Source organism: Bacillus rossius, chromosome 1 (assembly GCF_032445375.1).
Source record: "Bacillus rossius redtenbacheri isolate Brsri chromosome 1, Brsri_v3, whole genome shotgun sequence".
Lineage (NCBI taxonomy): Eukaryota > Metazoa > Arthropoda > Insecta > Phasmatodea > Bacillidae > Bacillus > Bacillus rossius.
Genome location: NC_086330.1, coordinates 20830941 through 20844276, shown reverse-complemented (window position 1 = coordinate 20844276; position 13336 = coordinate 20830941).

Below are 13336 nucleotides of genomic sequence, written 5' to 3'. Positions count from 1 at the left end.
AGTGGAATAAAGAAAATAAATAAGCGTACGCCAGATAAAAAAAAAGGACGAACTGCTTTTCAAGTTAGTGCAGTACGCGTATGTGGTAGGCACTATTCTAGGCATTGTCCAAGGTTGCTGAAAACAAAGCGTGCGAGGCAGGGAGACAGCTGCTAATATTGGAGTGCTGGAGAATAAAGGACCTGATAAAGTTTGGTGAGGAGGGGAACGGCAGGATAAAACATGACGTATTTATCGTTCGTCTTTCCTCCCCGCCACACGCTTTGTTCCTGGTGTCCCGCGGGGGAAAAAAACCACCAGCATTTGGCCAGGGAGGCAGCGAGGCAGACGTATGTCAAAAAAGCTTCTGGGATTTCCCGATAGATGGCAGGCCTCGGAGTTCCGTCTGTCGGCGAGTGTCAAGTTTGAAGGGCCACCTTTTGAAAATGGTTGGTTGGGATGTGTTTCCCCTCTCGTCTAACCTTATCAAATATTTAAAATGGAGAAGCAGGACATCCAGAAAGTACAAATAAGTCACAACAAGACGAAAACATTCTTATTTTGACGGCACAGAAATTTTAATCGCACAATTCTTTGCATATAAATATAACGATAAGAATTTGACTTTCAAACATCTGTGGCAGGTTTATCATAAAATATAAGCTCAAAACTTATTTATGATTTATAATATAAAGTCCTTCTCAAGGATGGTACACGTTTTTAAGTTTGGAGTTAGAAAAATGTTATGATTGCAAATATTGGTGAAGATATTTAAGATGGATACCCAGTGTCTGGATAGTGAATAAAGTTCCACAAATACCCTCAAACTTGTTGCTGTCATGAAATAGTTAAAATTGAAATTATTGATTTTAACAATACGTCAGAAAAGTGTTAAAGAAATAATTATATTACCCTAACTATATTTTAAGAAATAATTTTACGACAGCTACAGGTTTTGCAGGAGTTGTAGGCCTATAAGTTTGTTTAATTACCAATTTCAATAGGCTCCGTGTTTCGCCTTAAAATAGTTGCTCGGAAACAGCTTTAAAGGTGTAAGCCTTCATTTTGAAGCATTAGTCGTGTAAATATACACATATTTCAATTTATTTTTTCGTTATATTACTGCAGCCAAAGTTTCTCAGTCGAATTCTGACGCATTCTTTATATGTATGTAAAAAGTCAACAAATTCTAAAATTAACTAATTTTTTTTTTACTTCTGGGTTAAGTACTGTGACGGTAAATATTTTCATCTTTATCAGTTTCAAATTTTAAAATAAAATAAATTTTTAGGTATCGTCCGAAACTCAGGATGCTCGCAAGGGCTCTCGTTAAATGTTATTAGTTTAGTTTTTAGTTTTCTTACTTCCTATTACGTTTTATATCATGCATATTAATAAAAGGCAATCTGCATCGTTATAGAAACGCGAAGGCTAGTACATTGACCTTGTTTAAATTATTTTACTAGGAAATGTATTTCATATTTACTAAGTGCTCGTTGATAATAGGGCATATATAATAATCACATCGAAATATTTTATATTATAATTATGATTCTATTAATAATAATCACATAAAATTGTTTGGTTTTTTTAAATATCTCAAACATAAATTTAATTACAATCCTTTCTTTTACTTACAAATACGCTCACAAATTATAACTGTAAGCATGTATTAACTCTTTGTGTCTATTCGTCCACTGAAGTGGCCAATTTATATCTTAATAAAAAAAATGATTTTATTAAACCACGAATGTGTGGGTTAAGGTGAAACGACATTTTAGTGGATATGACTGTGAAATTAAAACATTTTATTTTACTTTAGTTAGTAATCATAAAATCGTTGTACAATATATCATAACTATAGAGCAAAATTATTAAACAAAAATTTATAATTATTTAGGTTACAATAAAAAATGGGTGCGTGTTTTTAAGTAATGCCTGTTAAAAGTTATAAGGCCTACTCACTTCGAAATAAAAAAACTAACTTTATGCTTGCATGCAAATAATTAATACGAATTAAATAATAAAATGCAAGACTGATATTATAAATACGTTAATTTCCAACATATTAAAAAATTAAAATAAACATCCAGTATTTATTATTAGTATATACACATGAACAAAATTAATGATTGAATTTAGTAAAAAAAAGATTAGTTTTAATTAATAAAAAAATCAATTAATTGCTGAATATTTATTCCCACTTATTAATTTTAATTATTTATCAAATAATAATTTTATTATTTATAACGGAAACAATGTTTGCATATGGGAACGTAACCCCACTCATATAAATACTTCTAAATAAATATAGTTTTAAAAACTAAAGAAACATGCTTTTAAAGATTATCAAACTAAAAAGTAAAAAATAATTTTAAAATTTAATTTATGACAACAGTATATAAGCAATACTAGTATAAATGAGAAAAAAGCTTGAGGCGCTTTGTGCCATATTTTTTGTATAGTAAGCGCCCCATGCCTTTTTCTCATTTATACTAGTATTGCTTATATACTATTGTCATAAATTAAATTTTAAAATTATTTTTTACTTTTTAGTTTGATAATCTTTAAAAGCATGTTTCTTTAGTTTTTTAAACTATATTTATTTTTAACTTTTTAGTTTGATATTCTTTAAAAGCATGTTTTTTTAGTTTTTTAAACTATATTTATTTTTAACTTTTTAGTTTGATATTCTTTAAAAGCATTTTTTTTTAGTTTTTTAAACTATATTTATGTATAATTATCATAAGGAAATGAGTTACCGACACTACCTATTATCATCTGAGATTACTATTTGGAGTTGCAACGTCACAAAGAAATGGTAAAGTCTCTCCGAATCATTTACAGTTAGATGTATGGATATAATCTTAGAATTTACCGGGAAAAAAAAAGAAAAAAAAATTCTCGGTGTGGCCGGGAGTAGAACCCCCGATCGTTGAATCCGACAGCTGTCTTCCCAGATGTCGCTCGCCTTAGACCGCTCGGCTAACGAACGTAATGAAATGGGTGGGACATTTTACAGTGATGAGTCACTCACTCTTAGTCGAAAGAGTTACAGACGGACAGACAGAGTTACAGACGGACAGACAAACATACAGGTGAAGCTAATATAAAGCATGTAAAAAGATTATAAACACAATTTCTATCACTAATATTGATAACAAATATATGTTTTTAATGAGATGGAGCAGTATTTAATATCAAACACTGAAGTAAATTTTAGTATATGTAGGCAATTTTTTTTTTCATCCTATGAAAATTTCGTTCCATGGTGCGCGCGCATCGTAGACCGTCACTCTAATATTTTTTTTTTATAGCGCGTCTAAAGAAGTACAACTTAAATAAATAAAATAAGTTATATCTTAGAAATCGACAGAGAGTGACAGATAGGGTTAGACACACGCATGCGATCATTTGCACGCAGCAATGTCGACATGTCGTCGACAACGGCTCGTGCAATATCGAGCGACGCAAGCACCTGCGCTGCAAGAACTCGGCGGTGCCCCCCCATTATGCGAGGTAGCTCGTTTGCCAGGAGGTGTAAGGGAGGGGGAGGGGGGAGGGTTGGAGAAAGGATTCGGTTGAGGGCCTTGTTTTGGCATGGGTTCAAGCTCTTCCCAGCTGAGAGAGAGAGGGGGGGGGAAGAGAGGAGAGAGAGAGAGAGACATGCTGCGAGAGTTGGCCGAGACGCGACATGCTAGCTCCCGCACGCCGCGCCGCCCGCACTTCGCCATTGTTTGCCGTAGCTCGGGGTCTCTGTGGGGGGGATGGTGGGGAATATGGGAGGGGGGAGGGGTGTTAGGGATGTTCCGAATTCAAATGTTTGAATGGCTTTCGGGCCCGAGAGTGGGATCGAGAAGGTGATCTTCTTCGGAAGAGGGCAGCGACTGTACGAGTTCGGACGATACTCGTAGACAGACACGGTCGTTCCTTCGACAAGGAGAAGGTGCGGATGGTCAATGTAAGACAGCACACGCCTATTTGATATTAACTTGATTTTTCCAGGTTTGAATTATTTAAACCGTATATCAAGGAAAGATTTTTTTTTTAAATTTATACTTTTACTAAATATTCATGAAGTAAACTAATAATTTACTTTACGTTGCCAAAAAAAATTCTTTGAGAAAAATAAAATTTAAAAAAATGAATAGTAAACATTGAAACTGGGAATTGAATTTGATTCTAACCTAAACTTGTTGGACTCGACTACTGACGGTCGTAACTTGTATAACTGCATGAATTTTCACTTTAAATTAGCCTGTTGCAACGTGACTGTATATTTTTATTTAAATACGTGTCTGTGTTGTTAATACTACTCCCGTATAATTTAATTATTATTGATTCGAGAGCAATGATTAAACAATGTATAAACAATACCACTCTGAACGAAAGAATTGTGTGTTTTGGTAGGCCAATGTGCTGTAATGCATACTATTCAGATAAGAACTGAACAGCATCAATTTCATGGAACTTATTTATATGTTGATTTTAAATTGAGCATACAACCAATTCCACAGTTAGGGCAGTACTGAACATAAATATCATTAATGGTACTACGGTGTGGCATAGTATCTCTTTTAAAATATTTTGTGTACTTTTCTTCAAATGTAATAAATTTACAAAATAACATTGATAAACAAAACAAAACAAAACAAACAATAATTAACTTTATGGCTGAACGCCACTGTTTTCACAGTTAAAATTCCGGATATATGTCGGACACATGAAAGGAATCAATCTTTCATTAAATATAATCAGTTTCATAAGCCTACAAAAATAACCCAACACTTATAATGTTTTACTGATCTATTAATAACGGGGTTTCACTTCGGTTAGTTTAGGCTCAGTGTTAGTCACAAGAAACGTTCAAAAAGGACCACTGAGTGAGTGATAATCAGAACGTTACAGATAGTGTGCAACTTCAAAATTCGTTATTTCACTCGTGAAAGTATGTGTTAGTTGAATGAGATTACTTAAATCACGTGTAATCAGTGTTTTATGCTCTCGTGATGCACATATAACAATTAATACTGTTTATTCAAATAGTGTTTCGTGTGTTTGTAAGTGAGGAAAAGCTTTGCAAAACAATGATTCAATTATATGCTGCTTACTTTGATACATCGATGGATGATAATCACCCTGTTGTTTACATAATAACACTTAAGACATTTCTTAAATTACTGCAATATTTTTGCAAACGACCTAATTACTTATTTTCACATTAAATGTATTGGATTTAACACCATATCACAACGTCTCACTACACCATTTTAGACGCTCTTAAATTCTTTTTTAATCATTAAAAATGTTTTTAAATTAATAAATGCTGGTTCCTGATTGGCTGGAATGCTGTGAGATTAAATTTTTTCAGTGTTAATATAACAAAAGAAATAGTCAATAAAGATGAGTTAAGTGTAAAAGGACACAGATTTTAAATAAAAAACATAAAAAAGTGTTACTTTTCATAAAATAAAAACATCTTATTTTTCAAATGTCATGACCAATAGTCCTAAGAGAGGTCTGTGAATTGCGTTGACATTCGAGCAACAAAAGTCATAGAGTTTTGAGTTTTGTAGATATGAATTTTTTTTATTGTAAAATAGGGAAATAAAATAACAATTATTAAATAACTTCTGTGATAACACTTGTTTTAGTACACTGTCTTACACATACAACTCGTGCATGCAACGTACAACTGATGTACCCGTACTTCGCTATGGCAGTCTACAGGCAGATCACTCTTGCGCCGCTTATCATACATGCCCCTCCTTGTGGGTACGCCACTCCCGCGCGATGCCCGTTGCCATGGAGACGCAGAAGGAATGAACAATGCAAAATCCTGTTCTCATGCAGACAAAGTACCCACTGTTGCTTGGTTTTAACCACCCATGGTATCTAATTTTCGGAAAATGTCATCCTGCATAACATAAGGAAAATTACTGTGAAGTTTCAAGTCTGTAAAATATATATACTTGAAAAAAAGGTAAATTTTTGATATTTTAAGTACCCGAAAAATTTCAACGGTAATGAGGACTGCACTAACAATGAAATATTCGTTAACTTCTAGCGCCTGCGGCATCGTCAACACACACTTCGTTCGTGTACTGCATGTTGTATCTAACCTCCTCCAACGCATTTGTTTCTAAATTGGACTTTTAGTAAGGATCCCTAATGTTATTGATAATATAATATAGCCTATAGCCTTCCTCGATAAATGTACTATCCAACACTGAAAGGATTTTTCAAATAGGACCAGTGGCTCCTGAGATTAGCGCGTTCAAACAAACAAACTCTTCAGCTTTTTAATATTAGTATAGATTAATACCTCTTTCTCGAAAATTTTGTCGATTAAATAGTTCAAAAGGCTCTTGTTTTTTAAAAAAAGTCCCTATTGAAGCACGATGCCAAACTTTCGTTAGTTAACACCAGTGCGACTTGAAAACAGTTTGGGTTGTATTGTTAGTGGTCTGCTGTCTCTGAGATCAGCATCAGGGAAGGACGTCTGACAACTTTGTTTCGGGTACTGATTCGTTACAAGTAATCCTCGACTTCCGCGGCGCTACCTCCAGGGGTTCGCTTTTGTGCCTGTCGGGAGTGGCAAAGGTTTTCGGCGAGGAGTCCGGAAAACACACAAGACTACCCCCCCTTGCTTTCCCACTTCCCCCCCCCCCCTTCCCTTTCCGGAAGAGCCGCAGTCACGTGACGGCGCCAGGCCCGCTAACAACCTTAACAACACACCTGAGTTGCGCACAATGGCCCCGTTAACAATGGATGTGCCGGTAATTGCTGCGCCTGCTAGGGCAAAGCTCGCCTTTCAAGAGCACGCTGCTGGTGGTATAAACCAACCACCCTCCCCCCCCCTCTCTTCTAGCAACCTACCCTCGCTTCACCCCTTACAACCACCCAGCTCTTCCTGGACTCTTCCAGCCCTCACACACACCACCCCACCCACCCCTCCTCTTGCCAACGTCTGAACGTATCCTTAACAGGTATTTTTACAACTGGCCCTTCTCTGTAGCTAACGTTATCTTGGCAGTTCCCGCTCTTGCTGTCTCCCCCTTGTTCCCTGCAGGGTTGCCCGGGGGGGGGGGGGGGAAGAGAGAAACAATCTCCTGGAGATGGAACACAGGTCGCTGACGGGTTTGAGCGCAACACAGAGGTGCTAAGTAGCTCTCAGCTTTCGTCTGAGATGTCAACATCTGGAAAACAAAACATCAAACACTCTCCTTTCAAAGATACAATTTTTTTTTTGTGGTTATTACGTGCGACATTGCTGCTACGTAATTTCTCGATCATCAAATGCAAATCAACATAACTTTTTTTTTTAAATATCGCCAATTAAATTCAGATCAAAGTATTAATTTTATTGTTGTAAATAACGTTTAGAGCAAATGTAAAAGAACCTACATGAAAGATATAACAATACCTGTGGGCCGTTGCACTCCGTAACGTTGCATGTACTCAACCTATTGTAATGATTTGTTTTAACTTCTTCTTTTTATTTCAAACTGCACATCATGTAGGCTCAATTTTGTGAATTTAGAAACTAATTACTTTGTTATGTAAGTTTTGTATTTTAATCATATCTAAGTGTAAATTGTGAGAAATGAGAAACTTTTTATAATCTAAAGTGAAGTGCTTCAAGATATTTATATAACAAAAGGAAAAACATTAATAAGGATTTTATAAATAATAATATTTGTTTTAAACACTAATACTTAAATACCTTAAACTTTTTCATTTACTTTAGTTGAAATGTATTGGTGATAATTTTGGAACTAAACCTGTATTGTTTTAATTTTTGCTCACCAAGTTTGACATCTTGTGTCAATATCTATGGTGTAGCTTCTTAAAGAGATGATCTATGTTCCTCTTTCTTCTTCCTAATCGGTCAGCCATCATGTAAACATCGTAGTTCAAGTATCTGTTTTAATCCGCTGGATTATGTGGTGATTTTATTGCCGCTTACCACCTTTTGGGTGAGTTTTCTATTTTGATTCCCCCGGAATCATGTTATTTATTTATTTTTGGCCGATGTCTTAATATTGGTGATATTTTGTTAATTTCTTTTAGCGGTACGCCTACTTGTGAGTGGCGTGAGACATCCGGCCCAAGCTTGATGTAGTCCACTAAGTACGGGACGGGAGTGAGCCTTTTCTCCTCCGCTATTGGCATCAGGATGCAGCCTACTAATTAAGGAAAGTTTTCTTTTTTTTATCTTTTGGCTTCCACCATGTTTCGGCATGAAGTTTAATCTGTTTTCGGTATCATCGGCTCTATCTTCGCGTTAAAAAATAATCAAGTGAAAGGAACTTTTCGTCGTTTCATTAAATGAATAAAGTACATTATAGTTATTAACCTCAAAAAATCTTCTGTTATTGTAATTGCCACTGATGTAACAAGCCATGTGCTTATTGTCTTTTAATGTTTTGTACTAGTACGTGGCCCCAAGCGTGCAGTTTTAATAATTTAATGTTTTGTGAAACTGAATACTCATATCTTTGTAAGTTAAGTATGTGCAGGATATTATTTAAATTATTTAAATAAAATAAGAATAAATGGCCTGAACCGAAATATTTATGTATTTCTTCATATAAAATCAGTTCCTTTCGAAACTTAATTTAATATATATATTTGTTGAGTTATGTTGGTTGTAAGAGCCACGTGATGAGCCAGACGGCGTATTATCTCTACTTGTATATCTCTACACATACAAGGCAGTGCCATTAGCCAAAGGTCCTGGAGCTTCCCAGTTGTGTCCCCCCACAAGGTAAACCTAACCGATTGAGGTGGACATGGCAGAACACCTGTTACATCAATCAGCTAAGAAGTTTATACATACATTAGGCTAGTCTAACAACCTGTTAGAGTGGGACATATTTTTTGGATGAAATATATATCTTATTGGTTTGAATTTGGGACAAGTTATGAGTCCTCATAAAATCTTAGATAAAAAGATTTAAATGAAAAATCAGGAAATTCTTAAATGTTAATTTTATCAAAAAAATCGTTAATTTCTCATATGTTTTAACTTAACTAAATGCATAAATAAATGTAATATGTGTGTTACTTATATTACTTGTATACAACCAAGAAGTCATAAAATTTAAGCTAAATACTTTTAGCCTTAGTCTTACGAATTTCACTGTAGAGAATATATTTTTAAAGCATTATGACCGTGTGACCTTTGTATTTTAACAACTTCAAGTAAGTACGGCCACCATTTTATGGCTTTTACATGGAAAAGAATTATACGAATGGATAAAAGGTGAATTTTATAATTCTTTTAATTAATTTTCTTTTACAAAATGTAACACTTTTTTAATTCATGCGAATCGTTTAATTCAAATCATTCAAATTTTATGTACACCCTAGTCACCATAAAATGATTTTATTGTTTCAAATGACCAGAAAATCGATTATAATTTAAAGAAAAAAGTTATCTTTGAAAATAATTCAATTTTTTTATAGGTTGTGGTCATATTATCTCTTAATATTGGAGGTATAATTTTATCTCTCTCAATCTGAAGTAGTGAAGTCCTTTGATTTATAATATTGTTTGTAATTGAAGATATATTTTAAGAAAATAAGACGCAAGACTACAGAAAAAGTTCATGAAAATTATGAGAACGAAGGATACCTCTGTGTGCTAACAAGAAGGTGTATGACTTAACTTCTTAATACACAGTTTCAAGCAGCGAAACATTCGGCCGCAAACGCAGAACTTTTGCAAAGCCCCAAACTCCAACATTCGTAATTTCCAATCAAGTAGCTACTGGATTCCACCAAGAAAATTCAAAGTCCTGACTTTTTCGTGCAAAAAGAAGAAGCGAGGAAATTTTTTGTGAAGAACACGGAAAAAGGATTTTCTTTTTCAAAATAAAAAATATAATTTTCTTACTAATCGAAATTGTAAAAAAACTAATTAAACTTTCAGCTATCACCAGTACATTTGCAAATATGTTGTAATGATATAATAAATGAACATGACACATATTCAAGAGAATTTTTTTTTTCTAAATTGAGGATTCATTTATTTTGGCCACATTAAAAATTAAGAAGAAATTTTCCGTTCATTTTATAACAAAGTCACAAAAACATTGCACAGATAAACAGTTTTCTTCTGTTTACTTATATCATTATTGCTATGGCATGTACTGATCAAATAAATAAATAATATTAATTATTCTTTAAACTAAGCCCTTGTCCGCGGGTTTTTGTGTATTTTAAAAATAACAAATCTAGTAAAACAATTTATAGGTGACGACAATACTTATAAGCAACCAAAACTGATAGAAATAAAATTAATCAAATTTATGAAAATTTATTAATATTTATCTTGCCAACTCCAAATTTATTTCTACATAGTTGCAAACAGGCCAATTAATGAAAAGTATTTAAATACATTATTATTATTCTACAATATACTGCTGAAATTTTTTTTCTGAAAAATAGTTTTCAAAATAAGTTTATGCGATCATTGGTGTACGCTTTCATGCCAAATATATCTAAATTAATTAAATTTAAAATGGAAAACATTTATGCATCATTACCACAGCTTAAAAGGTTTTTTATGTATTTTGACGTAGTGAACAGTTATTTTTTTATGTCTTCGGTTTTTTACCGCAAACTCATTAAAATATTCCAACCACACGTATAAAAAATAAATGATGGTAAACCTTTGAGTAGTAATTGGTACAAAACGATACAAAATAAGAATGAAGAAGTAAGTGGATGAGATGAAGGAAAAAAGTCCATAGAAGAATTACGACCGTCTGGGTATAAAGCATTACGAAAAGAGTCACGTGAAGAGCAATTACATAAGCAAGTATTCGTAGCGTGCGGGTATATGTAGGTACTGTACGTTGGTCTAGAATTTTACCGTATTTTATTCTAACACTTCCATTGCTCTTTTTTTTTCATTGCTCCTCCTAGAATTTCAGCCAATTACGTGGAATAAACATACGCATATGTTCTCTTTTCGGTCATGTCCCGTTACTGCTTTAATCGGCAATTTTTGTAATATAAAGGAATTAAATGGTATGCAATTTGTAAGAATCTGAACCCAGTATTACCTCCAAATACTACTTTGAAGTGATAGCTGTTTTCATGCAAATGCACAAATTTACTAATATCTGTAATTTCACATAAATATTATGTTCCATTTACAAAAAAAAAAAATCACAGTGTATATGCATATACGTTGTTGCTTTGCACGTGGATTTACTTATCTTTGCAGCGAGTTACAAGAGACGGACAAACTCGGCATAAGCCCCTGGAACTCGGGTAACAACACGCCCTCACGTCCTGTTGTTAACGAGAGCCATTCCAGAGTTGTCCAGGACTTCCTTTCAGCAAGCGACTGTAATGCGAAATCCGAGATTACTTCAGGAGGTCCGTGAAAGAATGTCCCAGTTTCTACGGTGTATTATAACTTTTTTGACGTGACAACGTCTAATAAATAGATGAACGCCGGCTGCACGAACAAAAAAGTGTCCCGTTACACAACATTAGCCCGTTACGCGGTGTCCCGTTACGCGCAAAGTCCCGTTACGCTGTGTCCCGTTACGCTCATTGTACGCTTGCGCCGCATCTATCTCTCTTCCACTCGATTGGAACAACCATCGATTTGACTTTTTCGAGGCACTTTAAACTTGAAACACTCCCATTCGTGTCCTACTTTTCCTATCATCATCCTATCCTTAACAGAATAATACACATAGGAAGAAGTTAAATAGCAAGCATGTATAAAATTTATAGTTCAAATAATCTCTTCGTTAAAGTAATAAACATATTTGAATTAATGAGTGCAAATAAAAGTAAATTTATCAATTAAATTGTAGATTTCATTTCACTCCTTTTTATCCATACAAAATAGTGTTAATTAAATAAAAATGATTCAATTTTATTCATAAAAGTATCCAATCATTTCATCAATGTTTTGTAATGATGTTGTCACGTTAAACTATCGTCCGTAAACTGACTTTACAGACAACCAATTTTTTAATTTTATACTACGTACAACAAATCATACAACAAATTTAATGTAAACTAACCTAGTTTTTCTTATATACTTTCGATATGTGCAACTTTAGTCATTCGGCACCCATCCAACCTAAAGTACAATTCTTTCCACACTTCGGTTAACAAGTCAGGAGTAATGGAAGCTATGGCCTATTCAACTCTGTGTTTCAACTCTGGCAAATCATTAGGTAGTGGCGGAACGTAGGCACGATCTTTTATGAAGCCCCAAAGGAAAAAATCGGATAGCGTTATGTCAGGTGGACGTTGAGACGCAAGAAAAAGAGTTCTGTCAACTCGATCATTACGACCAATCTGACGGTCAGGGAATTCGATGTTCAACCACACTCGCAAAAAGATATTTTAATGAGGAGGGGTTTGCCAAATATCGTTTACAAGTTCACCCTCTACTAATTGGTGAAAGAGCCATTCAGGACTTGCCATATTGCGTAAGTGGCGCTGCATGCGTCAAAAAAAAAAAAAAAAAAAGCAGTACTCATGCATGCGTTTTTCTAAAACTGTTTGGGTTACTCTTTAATTGCGGCCTTGAACCAACACTCTATAGAGCTTACAGCTGATACTATTGAAATTTATAACTGAGGCATTCTTTTATGGACATTGTTTCTCGAATGCGTGTCCCGTGGTATACGAGTTGAGCGTCTTTTCCAATGTTCCAATTCGCTCTCACAATCACCCTTGGGCACTCAGCCGATTGTGAGAAACCAAAGCGGAAGGAAAAGGAATCCTTGGAACGAAATTGAACACTTTTTTGCATTCCGCGAAACAAATGTTTGTTTGCTCAAACATGATATGTATTTGTGCTTACAAAATTTGATACTTAAAAATATTGTTTTTATTCACCTAGCAATTCATACAGAAAGCCGCCTGAGCGAATCACTAAATTTGATTTCAAAATATTAAATTTGAGAATACTTCTTGTAATCAACTTCATGTGTTTATTTCACCTTATGCAAACAGATACACTACTAAGTATCATTCTGACACTCCAAATCGGTTATCTCAGGCTCTTTTCGTTATTATTGTTTGAGGCGTTGTCTTGAAAATTTATCAACAGGTATTAAATAAATATTTTCCAATGGCCAAAAATAGTCACTCAGATAGCCATAATTATTTTTGTGTAACATCTTAGCTTTTATAATACTGCATTTCGTTAGAGTAATTTCGTGAATGCGACGGAGGTCAAGGAACGGAAATGTGTTACAACCGTGGTGCTGCCATTCGTGGTGGATGGCGCGAAACAAACTTCACAAATTCCAAGGGATACTTTAAAGTATTGGCTGTTTAATGAATATTTACATTATGTTAATTTTAATAA